General features: G+C 48.2%; 1 long non-coding RNA gene across 1 annotated transcript in view; it reads right to left on the reverse strand.

Moving 5' to 3' along the window:
* Positions 1-5,738: 5,738 nt before the first annotated feature.
* LOC112643863 (uncharacterized) overlaps positions 5,739-16,171 on the reverse strand; it is a 29,363-nt gene continuing 18,930 nt past the window's right edge. Inside the window, exon 4 of the long non-coding RNA XR_004811182.2 lies at positions 5,739-7,563. This is a non-coding gene — a long non-coding RNA (uncharacterized LOC112643863). The remainder of the gene's footprint in view (positions 7,564-16,171) is intronic.

A 16,171-nucleotide genomic window follows, 5' to 3' on the forward strand; every position in this document is an offset into this window, starting at 1 on the left:
TTCGTTGATGGGATTGTGTCTGTCGGGTGTGAGCATGGAGGGCAGGGTGGCTATACAAGAGCCCATTGGCTTTTGCAGAAAAAGTAAGTGATCTAAAAAGTAAGGCAAAGAAAAGCAAAGCTTGGTCTGGTAGAAGGAAAGTCCCTGTACTTCAGGGGTTCAGAGAAGCTCCAGGAAGTGATGCTCGGTGCCAGTGCCACCGTGGCAGCTGTCCCCGTTCCCAGCAGGTGGGCAAGGAGGAGGGGAGCCTGGAGGAAGCTCAGCCCTCACCTGTCTGCATCCCTGGCCCAGGACCCAGGTGGCTCTGCGAGCTGTGAGCTTGGAGGGTGCGTGACATGCATTCGCGAGGGTGGTGGATGTGCCTGTTGTTCCATGTTTACACTCCTGCCTCCTACATCCTGCTGCCTTCTTCATGATGATGTGGTCCCATTTATAAACAGATTTTCAGTCTTGGGATTTATTTTTTTTTTACCACTTTTTCTTTACCACTTTTTTTGGGCTCCATTCCAGTCTTGAAATGGGGTGTCCTCTCTGTACCACCAGGGTAAAGAGCAGGTCTTTTGAAGCACCTCACAGGCCCTCTGATGCTGTTTCCATTCTCTGCTCTCGGGCAGGGCCGAGTGCCAGGAACCAGGCACAGACCGCTGGCTCAGGACAGGGCACCTGCTGGACAGCTAGGCAAAGGCTGCAGGGTGACACCCGCCCTCTCCTCGGTGGTGGTGGGCTGGTGCCCACATTAGGAGCACAGGGTTTGACATCTGATGTTCTCTGGTGTATGAAAAACATGTGAATCTTAAACCCTTCTGCATTATTCCTGGACAACAGATTTTATTTTAACTGAAAAGCTATAGATTTGATTAGTTTATCTGGTTCTGTGGAGACAACTTCCCTGTGGGGACCATGTTCCTGTTGTTCAGGTGCTCCAGATGGGGAGGAGTGAACACTTCACAAGTACCTTCTGTTTCTTTTTTCTTTCTTTTTTTCTTTTTAAGATTTTATTTTTCATGAGAGACACACAGAGAGAGTCAGAGACACAGGCAGAGGGGGAAGCAGGCTCCCTGCAGGGAACCCAATGTGGGGCTCGGTCCCAGGACCCGGGATCACGCCCTGAGCCAAAGGCAGATGCTCAGCCACTGAGCCGCCCAGGCGTCCCTACCTCCTGTCTCTTACGTACACAAGTATTTCCTAATTAAAAATGCTTTCTTTTGTTTACAAATCATTCTGCTCAGTGTATCCTGAAAAGCTTTCTCTCCATACTCATTCCACTTTATTCACCAACAGCATAAACACGGAACGTTTTGCTTGCATGGTTAGAAAATCAAAGTGAAAAAAAAAAAAAAAAAGAAAATCAAAGTGAAGTAATTCCCTCTTAAAGGAGTTTCCTTGGAATGTTGGTGTATCATTTCTACAATGGGCCATTTAAAAGAGTGGAAGAAAAACCAAATGTGTAAAAAGGACATCAGCTTTGGGCAAGGGTCCCACTCCAGCTGTCCTCCTACCCCCATATCCCCCCACGTCCCGGGCAGGGGACGGCCCCCATGAGCAGCCCCCAGGAGTCATACAAAGGACAATTCTTTCATTTCCGTAAGGACTGAAAAGTCCTGCCTCTCATTCCCGTAATATAGCAGCACGCCCAGCGAGACTTTTCTTCTTTGATTTCCAGCAGTTCTCGTTGCCGATCAGCCCTCGGATTTCATAAAGCCCCTGTTCACAAATTGCACATTTGGATGACGGGGCGCGTGGCAAGAAATGGGCGATGTGTGTGCACGCCAGCTGCTATAAAAGAAAAGGAACAGTCAACAAAGGGGAATGTTTAGTTGGACCTGAAAACGTTTTTAATAAGAGGAGCGAGGCGGGTGCCCTGAAATATGAGGAAGCCGGAGAAGCCGGGTGCACTAGCATTTTTTTGGAAAGAGGTGTAACTCTGAGCCAAACAGGAAACTGTAGCTATTCCTTGTCCCCTGTGGGCCACTTAAATATGCTACACTGTTCAGAAGACACAGGAGAAACTGGTCTGCGGGTGGATCTGCATTGCCCATCCTAGGTGGTCGGAATGCGCTTGTTTATTTTGTTTAAATATATTAGACACGGTTACGTTTCATGCTGTGTCTGGGTTAGTGAGAGCAGTTCATCGTGTCACACCAACTTCTTTGCATGAAAGCCTGTGGCTGCCTCGTTCCTTCTCTGGTTTAGCAGGACACGGCTTCCGTGTAGGTGCAAGGTGAAAGGAGGAGCTGGCCCAACGGTTCTGAAGGAGTTTCCCAGGCTGCTGTAGATGCACTGAGCTCTGGGCACCCCGGGTCTACACCGCCTGCAGCACGGCTGTGTTGCTGGCCAGCTGATTTGAGAAAAAGTCTAAAAGGACCGGAAAAGAAACAAAGCACAGCCGGTTCCACAGGAAAAAAAAAAAAAAAAAAAAGGATAAATATCAACAGAACCACACCTCCTGCTGCCCATCCTGCCCTTGGAAACTGCTACTCTTCATCTGTTCATTAGATGAAACCAACCACGCTCCTCAGGGCCTCTCTGTGCATGTCTAGTTAGAGTACCTTCCCCACCCCACTCCCACCCCCTCACCCCCGGGGACGGCGGACATGCATTTGCTTTCAGGCTTCCCCAGAGCCCAGCTTCTGCTAAGGAGCGTCCCCGGAGACCCACCGTGATCAGCGTTTCCTCTGGGTTGAGACCGTACCTTGGTCATTTACGTAACGAGCATTTCCCCAGAGGTTCTGCAAGTGCGGCTGGGCTCCAGGTTATCTGCATATCTATTTTGCCATTGTAAAGTTCCAGAAACCTGGTCAGGACAACCTGAGTCCAGAGCAGGCCCGTGTGGGGGCGGCAGGGTCGCAGGGGTTGTTGACTGCGCACAACCCGCTGTAGGCGGCTGTGTCTGCACCGGGAGGGGGCCAGGCTGGCCCTGAGGACGAATCCACGGGTCCTAGGTCTGGGTGTCTGGGGAGGCCAGTGAGGGCGGCCAGACGGGGTGGATCTAGATGCAGGGGCGGCCCGGCTCCCAACACGACAAAGTCAGGAGTCAGAAAGCGCTCGAGAGCTATGACAGGGCTGGGGAGGCAGGGGCTCTGTTTTAGGAGATGGGAGACGGAGGAAAAAACGGGGACACGGGACAACTGACAAGGTGAGCTCCAAGCTCGAACTCGGTTCAGCCCCGCCTCTCTCTGAGGACCTGTGTGCCAGTGGCTTGGTTGGGGGAGCCTGAGCGCTCCTGCCTGGGGCCTGAGGGGTGCATCGCTAGTACAAAGAACTGGCCCGGTTCTGGCCCACAGAAACCCTCCTTCCCCCAGCAGGACAGCAGCCTGTCCCAGCAGAAAGAGCCACAGGATGGAGTGGAGCCTCTCAGGGCCTGTTTCAGCTTTGACTGCCATCAGAATCCACAGAGAAACTCATTCACATGCAAATTCCCAGGATTCTAGCCCTGATGCGCCCTGAGCAGACCCCTGGGCAGGCGCCTGCAGGAGGGGCTGGTTCCAGGCTGCACTTAAGTTTGTAAACCTCTGAGCTAAGTGTCGATGCCGCTCTTGGCTTCCCTTCCAGTTCACTACAGACCTCATGACGTATGTGCTCAGCAACCCGACAAGGGTGACCGTCTAGTTTCTGGCTGTTGGGTAAAATAACAGACACTTCCGTTTTGAACTTGAGGGGCCTCCCTAGAGGTTACTAAGGTGAGCGTTCCTCCATTGCCAGCCGTCATCCCCATCCGTGTTCTCACGTTCTGTGCTACGTGGGGTGAGTACGTTGAGCAAAATGCACTTCCCCAGACCCTCTAACAGCACGAGGAACACACATCACGTATTGCAAGAAATGGGGCATGTTTGTCGATGTGAAATTGGTTTGGATGAGACCAGGCAAGGGAAGCTCCCTTCTGACAAAATAGTGAGGGAGGCTCCCCGATGAAGCAGGATGGGCTGGGACTTTCTTGGCATCCATACGTGAAGAGCACCAGGCACTGTGTGGGAAGCGTGCTTCGGGCGGCAGGTGGAGTGACCTGCGAAGCCTGTGTGAGCACCATGGGACGTGCAGGATGGCTGGCGGGATGACAGCAGGAGACACGGAGAGAGGTCCAGAGCCAGATCGGTTTTTCTCACATAAAAAAGCACGGGAAGTTCATTTTTCCGAATATCATTTACTTAACAGAAGATGAGCACACCATGTACTTGACAACCCAAAGGTGTTTTACATTAAGCAGCAGCTTCGTTCACTAAGCCAAAATAAAATAACTCCAAAAACATGAACACAGAAGAGGTGTCAGGTCCTTCTTGCACATACCAGATACTCAGAGAAGTTATTTGTGGTTTAGGCCCTGTGCACAGGGGCAGCCACATTCCTGGCAGCTTCCTTCGAGGCCCCCAGGACACCCAACCCCGTCATCAACACCGTAAGCTCCATGCACATGACACGCAACTGTGCAGAGCAGACCTGGGCTCGTGCAACAACCCTGGCCAAGACCACCTGTCCCACCCGCCTCACCTGTGCCAGATGCCCATCTTCACAGGACCAGAGAAGTCCCCAGCCAACCCCAGGAAACCAAGAGCAGGGGATCTCCTTCCCCCGCCCCTGGCTACCTATTGTTTCGGGAGCTGGAATTTAAGGTAAGTTTTTCCAAAACTAGGAGTCAAGTCCAAGTCCATACTCATGGTTTATGGTCTTGTTTTTTCCTATAGGAGTATCCGCGTGGAGCAGCATACAACTGGCTTTACCTACTTTGAAAATAGTGTAGGGCTCCCTGGAGGAACCTGCTTCTCCCTCTGCTTGTGTCTCTGCCAGTCTCTCTGTCTCTCATGAATAAATAAATAAAATTTTTTAAGTGTAAAAATACAACTCACTGGGGAATTAATATTATACACGTTCTGTGTGACAGGTGCTTTGTATCCTCTTCAAAACCTGGGAAGCGATGGGAGAGGAAAGAAGGGGGTAGAAGTTCTGTAGGAGAAACGTCAGGAGAGGGAGAGGTGCAGGCCTGGGCTCCTGCCAGTGACCCAAAGCCAGAAGGATCCTGGGCCTGGGAGCGTGTTTCCCCCACTCCAGAAGTGTGCCCGCTGCAGCCTGGGCCTCTGAGCCAGGCTCTGCACCGTGTCCCCGACCTCACCCTGAGGGCAGATTGGCCTCTATAGCATTATAGCATTAGGAACAAAGGGTATGGGTCTAGCTCAGCCAGCGACAGGGTGCTGCCCCGTAATCATGACTGTTCCTTTGGAAAGAACAGCGGCCACAGGCAGCCCGGGAGCAGGGTCCGAGGCAGGGGCAGGAGGGAGGGGGCAGCCGCCTTCAGGTGAGAGAGAGGCCACTGCACCGGCCCCACAGGACTCAGAACCTCATTACACTCTGTGTATGAGACAGTCAGGAGGCAAAGAGCTTGTGTCTGGGGCAGGGGAAACGGGATGTGTGATACCCCAAATGAGCAGAAGGCTCTCCATAGGCTGATGGGAAAGCTGGAGGGGTATTGTCTTGTGGACCACCTGCATCCAAGAAAAGAGGGGTGAGCTTTGATTGCAATTTGGGGTCTTTTAAAAATATTTTTTAAATTTATTCATGAGACACAGAGAGAGAGAGAGAGGCAGAGACATAGGCAGAGGGAGAAGGAGGTTCCCTGCAGGGGGCCGGATGTGGGATCCCAAGATCCCGGAATCATGCCTTGAGCCGAAAGCAGATGCTCAACCACTGAGACATCCAGTCACCCCTTTTGTTGCAATTATAATGGCATGGACAGGTCTAGGTGTCAGTAAGAGTAGCCGGGTACCTGCCTAGCAAAGCATTTGCCCAGGTGACATCTTACCTTGGGAAAGGTACTTCCATCTGGAACCAACACATAGCGGTGAACCTTAGCTTTGTCAGCCCAGTAAGGGTGGATTGTGTTTCGGGGTCAGGCCACACAATTCTAGGCCACAGGATAGACCCAGCAAGCTGTCTGCAGACCAGACTTGGGTACAAGGTGGAGGGAGAGGGGACCAGCAGTGTCTGGGCCTGTGGTGTGTTTTGCGGTTAGATGGAGAATTATATCCCCGCCCCCCAACCGGGGGACATGCCATCACTTATTCAACAAAACCTTTGTCGATACACAGGATGCTTACTTCCGGTATCTTATTCCCGTGAACAAGGAGTACACACTCTTGCACACTGGTGCTGAGTGTGTCACATGATCATAAACAGAAATGCTGCATCAAATGACACCTGTTTCAAATTGTACATGTGCTGTCAAGTTGTCCTATGAGATGGGGGCATCGTCTTCTGCGCCCCATCGATGGCATGCGTCACTTAGCCCACATCAGCGCTACAAGTTAGATGACTTTCAAATCTTGACTGCATTTGTAAATGAAAGATCATGTCTGATAAGTGACTTAATTTGTATTTTGTGAACTATGAGTACAGTCAAGTGTCTTTCCTTGTGCCAGTTGACCATTTTTAGGTCTTTGCTTTAACTATCTGCTCACCCACATTATTTATTCTTCTATTGATTCTTCTATATTTTTTTTAGCAGTTTTTATTCTCTGTGGAAATGACACCATTGTCATTTGCCTTTGGACTTGGGCCACCTTCCAGCTGCACCCCGGCCCAGACAATGCCTCCTTAGAACAGGAAAGGATTTGGCTGGACCCATCCACGGCTTTCTGGGCGCATTGTCTATAATGTAATTTAATTTCCCTCTTCCTGAGAACTACTATTTCCTAGTCTGTGATAAGTAACAACCAGGAACATTATCGCAGCTCATGATGGGCATCACGTAGAAGGGCTTTTCTAGCATACATCTCACCAGTGACTTCGGCTAACATCAAATATTTTACTAAATAACTTCTAGAGCATATTATTTTCTTAGCAATCATATTCAACTTTGAAAAGGCTGGCATATTAGAAAACGGGGAATACACCCAAAGGCATAGTTTGTAAAAAAAAAAAAAAAAAAAAAAATTGGGTCTTAGGTGCAGAGCAATACCTGTGAGCTGAGAGGATGAACCAAGGAAATACCGGCTGAGGTTGTTAAGGGCACAGCAGGCACACTCATGTAACGATGCATGAGAGTGTTTGAGGCAAAAAGAGTCAGACAAGGTCCTCCATCACTGGGTCTTCGGGGCTTCACGCGGACTTGACGTTGGGCATTCAAAATAAGCCAGGCAGACTCAATCCTATATGGGGGCTTGGAGTCTGGAGAAACTGAGTCTGCAAATGCAGGCACAGCCACTCTGAGGCTTCCCTCTGAGGGAGGTGAGCCTTCGTGCCCAAGGGGAAAGCCCCACACTGACCACGACAGGTGTTCTAACAAAGCCTTAACTTTAATAAAAACAACTTTAGCTTTGAGCGTCTGGTCTGCAAGGACAGGCGACAGGAAAATAAATTAGGAGCAGGTTGTGTAGCTCATGAAGTGATTTTGCAGCAGCAGCATAATTCGGTTGCTTCCCCCTTGCCATCCGTCCATGTGGCCCTGCTACATTCAGCCAAACGCGGAGTGAGAGCCACTGCAAATCTGGGGTACGGTGCCTCTGGGCTCATGGGATCTGGGTCTGATGATGCTGAATGCAGGCTCGGTCCACTGTCTTTCACTTGTTGAGCATTCTGGGGAGAAATAAGAGACCGTGTTGCCATCTGCATCAATGTGCTTGCATCCGGAAAACAATCAGATCAGTGTCCACTAGGCAGAGGGATTCACCCCCAGGCAAACGTCCTAGTTGGTAAAACTAAAAACTGATGTGTGTAACTAAATACTGTCTCATTTCTTCTTGGAATTAAATTGTCATTGTTGTAAAAATCCCCTTAGAGGTATGTGCTTTAAAGAGTTACATAGGAAAGACATCGGAAGGCCGCCAACCCATCCTTACGTGCCCCCTGCTTGTGGAGCCAGGGACCCTGGGAGGACCACGGAGGCCAGCCACATGGCTATGTTGAATCCCCAGGTATAAATGAGTGTGCACAGACTTGTCCTCGTCCCATAGATAGTCTACATCATAATAGACATGAGCCTATCAAGGTCTGTGGAGGATGAGTTTCTTTTTTTTCTTTTCTTTTTTATTTATTTGAAAGAGAGAGTTTTAATATTTATTTATTTGAGAGAGAGAGAATCCCAAGGGGAGACCAGAGGGACAGGGAGAAGCAGGCTCCTCACCGAGCAGGGAGCCCCGCATGGGACTGGATCCCAGGACCCCGGGGTCATGATCTGAATCAAAGGCAGACACTTCACCGACAGACCCCCCAGGTGCCCAGTGGAGGGCAAGTTTCTAAGGGAATTCTAAGGTCCCTTAGTGAATATGGAAGCAAATAACAAAGAAAACCATTCGTTTGCAGAAGTGCAAACGACCTTTTCTTATCCGGATCCAATATATACAGTTTTATTAAAAATCTCTCTGTTTTTCACATTTGCCTCTGATGATCAGATTGTGGATGCTTCCCTTCCCCTCTGAAAGCATTTCTCTTACCAAAGTGTTACAGGCAATTAGCCGAGATTGGACCTTTCCAATTAGCCAACACCTGTGTGATTTATCAGCCATCTGGAATGTGCAGGTGAGGCTTCCAGAACACACCCTGCCAGCTGGAACTCGGGGCTGCGCCTCCGCTCACACATGCTGCACAGACATAGGCACGTCAGGCTGCTTCCAAAGCCTGCAGGTCTCTTGTAAAGGCTGCATCTTCTGGACAGAAATTGTCATCCAGTACGTGAGTGTATGATGTTAGGTCAAGAGATCTGGACGAAATATTTCTTCTCAGTTAAACTTTTGCCTTTTTCACCCAGAGTGGGGGAAAAGAAAAATTTAAGACTAAAGATGGATGATCTAAGAATAATATAATTAAAATATATCTGGGTCTCTAGACTAGATATACTTGATCCATGCGATTATTTTGCCTTGGTCTAAAATCCCAGGGTCAGGCTAAAAGCAGCGCAGCGTGGACTTTCATTACCAATGTCATCTGGGTGCAGAGCCGCTGGGCATGAAGGTGCCCGGGGCATCGTTGTCTGACTGGTGGAGTTAAACGTGTCTCTGAGAGTCTGCAGCCCTGTCCTGAAGCTTGCTGTCAGGTAACCTGGAGCAAAACCTCGAACTGGAGTCACCCTCCCTTCTGTTGGGAAATTTAATTGAATGGTCCCTTGACCCAGCCCAGTAGGCTAAAGGCCACCCCAGGGTCCAGGCTGCCCTTCCCATCCTTGGGGCAACATTAGTGTATATTGCTCATTGGGTAAATCATACCATTTTACTGATTCAGAGTCATAACTTTCCAAGTGTTATTCCTTTTATTTTTAAAAAAGATTTTATTTATTTATTCATGAGAGACACACAGAGAGAGGTACAGACAGAGGCAGAGGGAGAAGCAGGCTCCCTGTGGGGAGCCCGATGCCGGACTTGATCCCAGGACCCCAGGATCACTCTCTGAGCCAAAGGCAGACGCTCAACGGCTGGGCCACCCAGGCGTCCCTGTGATTCCTTTTAAACATTTTTTATTTAAGAGCTAACCACTATGTTTTTAAAACTCTGCTGTTACACTTGAAGAGTATCTTAATATTTTTTATCTGCACCAGAATAAGATAAAGACCAGGGCAGCCCAGGTGGCGCAGCGGTTTAGCGCCGCCTGCAGCCCAGGCTGTGATCCTGGAGACCTGGGATCGAGTCCCACGTTAGGCTCCCTGCATGGAGCCTGCTTCTCCCTCTGCCTGTATCTCTGCCTGCGTCTCTATGAATAAATAAATAAAATCTTTTTTAAAAAAAAAGATAAAGACCATCCCTAGTATTTCCCCAGGTCTGTTTCATCACTGAGGCAGTCGGCATCTGTGGCTCCCTCTCCTTCCAGTACAGGAATGTGTTGCAGGTTACTGGGACCCCTCCAGGCCCCGCAGGCCTGAGGAATACATCATTCTGACCAAAAGAGACTTTTCCTTGCTGTGTCCTTGGGACATTATGTCAGTGGTGGGAGCAGAATGAGGCCTGGAAACCTGCAGCTTTGGGCCCCAGGACCAGCCATACAGCACTTGTGGGTTTCTGTCTCTCTTTTAAAAAACAGTAACACAATACACACAGTTTGGCACCTTGCATTTCTCTCCCAGAAATATATTTTGAATATCTTGCACATCATTAAATAAACAGATGCCTCGTTTTAAGGCTGGCTTCATATCCTTTTTTTCTCTCCTTCAAATTTTTATTTAAATTCTAGGTAGTTAACATTCAGTAAAATATTGGCTTCAGGAGTAGAATTTGGTGATTTGTTGCTTCCATATAGCACCCAGTGCTCATCGTAACAGGTGCCTGCTTAATGCCCACCACTTACCCGCCTCCCCTCTGTCAACTCTCAGTTTGTTCTCTATCACTTAGAGTCTCTTATGGTTTGTTTCCCTCCCCCTTTTTCCCTCCTCCCATATGTCCATCTGTTTTTCTTCTTAAATTCCACATATGAGTGAGATCATATGGTATTTGTCTTTCTCTGACTGACTTATTTCACTCAGCATAATACCCTCCCATTCCAACCACATCGTTGCCAGGCTGGCTTAACATTCTACTGTGTGGCCATACGGTTGTTTACTAAACCAGTGCCTCGTTGGTGTCTCCGATTTTCTCAAAGGCAAAGAACGCTGCCTTCTTAAATCTCGATTATTTTTGCACATATTCAAGTAGAGAAGTAGGATGAATTCCTCAAAATGGAAATGTTGAGTCAAGGAATGTGTATATTTTGAACTTGACAGTCTCTTCCTACTTGCCTTTCCTGGATGGATGCCATTCCAGCTTCCCCATCTGGAGGAAAGCTTGGCAACACCTTTCCTCCACACATCATCAACCCAATGTGTGATATACTTTCTCTCTCTTTCCAAACCAGGTAGGTTCATTGCATTCTCTTCTTAATATGAATTAGGCTGAATATCTTTTCTTATATTTAAAATTCCGTTATTTCCCTTGTCATTGATTTGCAGGAGCTCTTTATACCTGAAAGCAATCAGTTCTGTTCTTAATAGCATGGCCCTTAAAATGTTTAACCACTGACTAGTGGTTAAAATAGTAAACTTTGTTATGCATATTGCATACGCACACCCATTTGTCATATTAAAAAATGGTTTTAAAAACAGCCAACAGAAGTTAAAATACAATGAAGGGGGGAGAATCAAGGAAGATGTAATGTGTTTAGAAGTAATAAGGTAAAATGTCAAATAATCAAAAACAGTTTTCTGTGGGGAGAGGCAGTCAGGAGTGGGGAAGGAGATTATGGTTCCTATTTATAAAACTTACTGCACTTTTTAAGTTTTTAAGCCATTTTCACAGGTTAATTTTACAAAAATATGAATTTACCCTAACAGTTAAAAACTATGCCATTTCGAACAGGAAGAGAAATAATCTGGTTTATGAACATCATCGCTAGGGAAAACAAATGTCCTGGATAGTCTAGAACAAGGCCAGTTTCAAATCTGTGGTTCCATTTTCTCCAGGGATATACTTTTCCTCACGTGGATGCTACCCCACGAATCCCCTCCAGAACAGGGGCCTTCTTCCTAGAAGCACCTCTGTAGCTGGATGACAATTCATGGAAATAAACAGATGTAAGCGTGAGAGCACAATAAGCAATTCATAGGAGCAGTAGGGAGTACTTAGAAAAAAAAAAGACAGATCCTTCGTGGTGCAATACAATGCCTTTGCTGATAAATTCCAAGTTAAATCTGTTTCTCGGGGAACCTGGGTGACTCAGCGGTTGAGCGTCTGCCTTTGGCTCATGTCATGATCCTGGGGTCTTGGGATCGAGTCCTGCATCAGGCTCCCTGTAGGGAGCCTGCTTCTCCCTCTGCCTGTGTCTCTGCCTCTCTCTGTGTGTGTCTCTTATGAATAAATAAATAAAATCTTAAATAAATAAATAAATCTGTTTCTCAACAATGGCAGTTACAGTGGACACGTGCGTTTTGCCAAGAAGAGAGGAGAACTCTTCGTAAAGTTGCTGGAGGAGACACCGTTGCTGTGGACAGTTGCAGGCCATAAATCAATGCCCAATCTATAGTATATTCAATAAAATAGAACTTTCCTCTCATCTACTTGAATCTTACAACATATGCGTGGCTTTGTGAACTACACCCAAAAGACTTGTGGGGAGTTTTATTGCTAGGGATGTTGGGAAGTGTCACACCGAGGGAAGAGCAAATCCTTTCTAGATTGATTTACCTCATAAAAGGTAGTATCTTAAAGAGGATTGCCAAGCATAAGTTGTACTTTCATAACCACTTAGTCAAACTGAAACTTTCTCCATTCACTTAGCACCATCGTAAAATACATATTCTTGCTTTCATCTGGAGGACGTGATGCATAAGGTCCCAAATATATAAGTTTTACCCATAGCCCAGCACCATTAATTTTTATTGTCGTAAGAATATATTTCCAGGGAGACATAAACAAGGGTGTAACAGGAAGCTACATTGGCTGGCTTGAGCATCCGTGTGATCTGTTAACCAATTAACAGATTGTGAGCATTTTCAACGCCAAGGGCGATGTGGTTTTGATCAATAAGCGGAAATCCTACTTTTCTTTCATGAGTTGTGTAATCGCTAAAACCCAATGCTGTTCCCGTCCTGGCCTGGATGGGGCGAGTGCACCCCACTCTGTGTCTTTCACGGAATGCAGCTAGAAAACCAGAACAAAATACAGCGTGCAGCTTGTGGGAGACACTTAAAAGTGAATGGTGTCACATCAGGCCGTGTAAGACGGCCACTCTCGAAAGGACAGGAAACAGCCTGTGTTGGCGAGGATGTGGTGCCATCGTTATGGAAAACAGTGTGCAGGGTCCTGAAAAAACTGTTATCGTTCAGTAATGCCACTCCTGGGCACACGTCCAGGATTTTAAAGAATTATGTGTCCATCCATGTTCATTGCAACAATATTCACAATGACCCAGAGGTGGAAGCATCCCAAATGTCTATTTATTGATTAGCAGATGGGGAAAACCTAGAGGTTTTCCCATATATCACAATTTATGATATACACATAACATAAAATATTAGGGAGCCTTCGAAATGCAAGAAATCCTGACACTGGCTACAATGTAGATGAATCTTGAGAACATGACACGACATATGTCACAAATACTATATGATTCCACTTACTTGAAATGTCTAAAGCTCATCCAGTAAGGTTCGTTGAGACAGAAATTGAAACAGAGTCTGCCGGGGGCTGGGGGAAGAAATAGCTCGTGTTTCATGGGTAAGAATTCAAGTTTCGCAAGACAGAAAGAATTCTGAAGTCGGCGGCCCCAAAATGTGAGATATACTGAGTACTATTGACCTTCATAATGAATGTAATCATGGCTAGGATGGTTAATTTAATGTCATGTATTTTTTACCATAATGCAAAATATAACTAATTAACTAACTAAATAAAGGTACTTGGCTGATTGGAGAAGACCAACATTGAGAGTACCACCAAGCTGGTGGGAGAAGAAAATGTGAGAGTTTCAATATTTCCTCTAATATCCCCAGCTGGAAGCCAAGGCACCCCAAGGCCCAGAAGTGGGCACTTGGGCACAGAAGCAGATGAATGCCCCAGGATGGAGGGCTGTGACTACAGCCCCAGCTTCTGGCCCTCACACCCAGAGGTCACACATGTGGATCTGATCCTAATAGAAAAACTAAGACGTTGAGACTAAATTAAGGGACTGACCATCACACGGGTTCCAGACTGGCTTCCCTGTGGTGTGTGCACAGGACACGTCTGGATAGCAACACAGAGTCAGAACGGAACTGACATGGGAGCCAGCATGTGTGAGGGCTGGGGGGTACCCCACAGCCTGAATCCAAGAGGGTAGATCATCTGAAAAAACCCACACAGGCTGGTAGGAACCCCAGCCTGAATCCAAGGAGGTGGATCATCTGAAAAAAACAGACTGGTAGGAATCCCCCAGCTTGAATCCAAGGAGGTGGATCGTCTGAAAAAACCCACACGGGCTGGTGGGACCCCCAGCCTGAATCCAAGGAGGTGGACCCTCTTCTGGAACAAAAACAGCAGCATTCCAAGTAGAGCATCAACAAGACCCAGCTTCCTAACAGGAGACACAGAGTGTCCAGGGTTCGATGCTGGCTGAGTGTGGACGCGGTCACAGTGGCTCGGTTCACAGCACCCAGCACCCTGTGAGAATCTGTTTCTGCGCACGCAAGGTACCGACATTTAAACGCCACTGCAGTGCTTGTCTTCGCCGGTTCCGCTGCCCTCAGGACATCCCGCAGGCGGGCTGGCGCAGAAACAAAAGTTGCCTTATTGTGTCTCTGAAGGCTGAATGTCGGCGATGATCTAGAACTGCTTGTGGGGCCATGGCCAGTTTTTGCCATCACCGCTCAGGGTGGAAGGGGTGACGGAGCCCTGTAGGGCCCCTTATATGAGGATGCTAATCGGGGCGCCTGGGTGGCTCAGCGGTTGAGCATCTGCCTTCAGCTCAGTTTGTGATCCCTGGGTCCTGGGATCGAATCCCGCATCGGGCTCTCCACAGGGAACCTGCTTCTCCCTCTGCCTCTCTCTCTCTGTGTCTCTCATGAATAAATAAATAAAATCTTTTTAAAAAATTTTTAGAAAAGGGATGCTAATCCATTCACCTCCTGCACCTTCCAAGGGCTCCTCCTACCAACACCGTCACATCAGAGATCGCATTTCAACATAAGGATTTGGGAGAAACACAAACTCCAGACCCTGCATTCACCACCCTGTATTATGTTATACACTATACTGTGTGTATGCTACTCACTGATCCATCTGGACACTTTCTCTGAGCACATAACCTAAACTTGTAAATCTAAACACTCAAACACAAAAACTCATAAGCCACATTTCTTAACATACAGATTTAATTGGTTTCTTGAGATGTACCACTGCTTTGGGCTCCAACTAGTATTTTTGTTTGTGTCAATAACCACCTTTAAATGTACGTTGTCAAATGACACTGCTATCCTAGGCAAATGGTCCCTAACAGATATCTTGTGATCCATGGGTTTCCTGTCATCTGGTAGATTAGGGGCTCAGTGCATGATTTAAGGCTCAGCCCTGTTCGTCTCGCAGGCACGACCCCCACTGCTCCTAACTCTGCTCACCCTCCACTGTCCAGCCTTGTGTGCCATTCTGGTCGGGGTCTTGGGGAGGAGGTCCTGCCTTGCGGTCAGCTCGCCCTCCCACTGCTCTTTCCTCCAGGCAGGCAGGGGAGAGACCTACAGGGAGATGGCACAGTTTCCTGCACCTGCTCAGCTCTGGCCCACCTGTGGTTCCAGGTAAGACTGGAGCCTCCACTGCATGGCCGGTGACATCCACCTTGCTGCTCCTCCATGGTTAGGGCACCCACAGAGAGGCCACCACAACTCCTCGGCCTGGCCACAGGCATGCACGTCCCCATCCCCTCTCCTGGTTGGAAACCCCATGTGTGTGTTCAGTTGGGCGGGGTCAAACCTCTGAGAGTCTCTCTGCATTCCCTGCTGGTTTTATGGGATGGAGGGGGCAGCCTCTGGCCTAGCACAGACCCTTGGTCCTGCGGGAGCTCCAGCACAGGCTGCTCTGGGGGCTCGAGGTGGCCGGTGGGCCCTAGGCCCAGCCTCTGAGCCCCGGGGGATGTGTAGCAGCTCGGCCTGGGACCCCATCACCACAAAGCCCAGGCCCCACGAGGCTTAGAGGTGGCAGGATGAGGCTTCCAGCTATGCCAGCCCCTACTTGGAGTGTGGCTTCCCTCTGGGCCACTTGCATCCATTCGGGACGATGTTAACATTTCTAAAAAATGTCCACAACAACACGGTGGACATTACAACTTCCCCGGCTTTCAGCCGGATTCTCGATTTCTTGACCCAGTTAACTAGATCCTGCCATTTTGTTAGGAACAGACGCAGTCGTTTTAATGCCCGTGCTACGGAGGAGGCAGGTCTTAGACCATCTGATTTTTAACCTGGGACTCATGCAAGCCTTGGGGTCACAGGAGGATAGGGCAGTGCTTCACGAGAGAGAGGAAGACGAGGGCGCAAAGCCTTCATTTCATCGCCGTTCTTGAGGTTGTCACCAAATCTACTGAAATTTCTTGGTAGACTGGCAAACGTAACTACAGAACAGCCGATGGCTAGAATTTAGACATGATCAACTTTCTAGACCCTTGGAAATTCCTGCTAAGCCCCCGAGTGTTGCATTTTACCTTTGAGTATGTGTTTGGTTCGTCCTGGACCATCTTTCCTGATGGGATATTTGCCTCAAAA

Source organism: Canis lupus, chromosome 1 (assembly GCF_003254725.2).
Source record: "Canis lupus dingo isolate Sandy chromosome 1, ASM325472v2, whole genome shotgun sequence".
In the NCBI taxonomy this organism is placed as follows: domain Eukaryota; kingdom Metazoa; phylum Chordata; class Mammalia; order Carnivora; family Canidae; genus Canis; species Canis lupus.